Raw genomic sequence first — 1,077 nt, forward strand, 5'->3', positions numbered from 1 at the left:
AGCCTCCCAAAGTGCTGGGATTACAGGCGTGAGCCACTGCACCCTGCCCACATGGTCTTCTTATAAGTACATCAGTCACTGGATTTAGGGCCCACGTACTCCAATATGACCTCATCTCAATTTGATTACATCTGCAAACACCCTCTGTCCGAATATGGTCACATTCATAGGTACCAGGGGCTGGGACTTCAGTGTCTTTGGAGGGCACAATTCAGCAGTTGAGGAGTCTGAATACCCAAGGATGGCCGAGAAGGGCTAGCAGGTCATTGTCAGGACAGGAAGCTTTGAGGGGCAGGCACCTGTGTGGTGCTGGCCCAGCCCACCCCCTGCCCCCGCACTCTATTCATAATGTTGATTAAAGAAAAGGTGGCTGCTGGCCAGGTGTGGTGGCTCATGCCTGTAATCCCAGGACTTTGAGAGGCCAAGGCAGGTGAATCACTTGAGGTCAGGAGTTTGAGAACAGCCTGGCTAACATGGTGAAACCCCATCTCTACTAAAACTACAAAAGTTAGCCGGGTGTGGTGGCATGCACCTGTAGTCACAGCTACTCGGGAGGTTGAGGTGAAAGGATCGCTTGAACCTGGGAGGCAGAGATTGTAGTAAGCCGAGATCATGCTACGCACTCCAGCCTGGGTGATAGAGCAAGACTCCATCTCAAAAAAAAATACAATAAAATAAAAGCAAAGGCGACTGCTGTCCATGCACGGACACTCTGTGCTGGGTCGATGGCAGACACACGAATGGTCCTCGTTGGTGTAGGGAGGACACACTGAAGCCCACCTACCTGCCTGAGTTGGAATCCTGGCCCAGTCATGTGACCTAGGGTAAGTCATCTAACCTTTCAGAGCCCCAACTAACCCACCTGTAAACTAGGATGATGGGAGTAGCTGCCTGCCTTGGAGTGCTATGGAATTCAAGGGTGGATACCCCATGCCTGGCCCATAATAAGAGCTTACTAACCCCAGAAGGAACGTGGTCTTATCTCCCCACTCCAAGGACAAAGAGACTGAAGCTTGTATTACAGATATCAACCTAAATAACAAGCAGTGGCCAGGCGCCGTGACTCATGCCTGTAAT

The sequence above is a fragment of the Mandrillus leucophaeus genome, unplaced genomic scaffold (assembly GCF_000951045.1).
Source record: "Mandrillus leucophaeus isolate KB7577 unplaced genomic scaffold, Mleu.le_1.0 Scaffold26, whole genome shotgun sequence".
Taxonomy (NCBI): Eukaryota; Metazoa; Chordata; class Mammalia; order Primates; family Cercopithecidae; genus Mandrillus; species Mandrillus leucophaeus.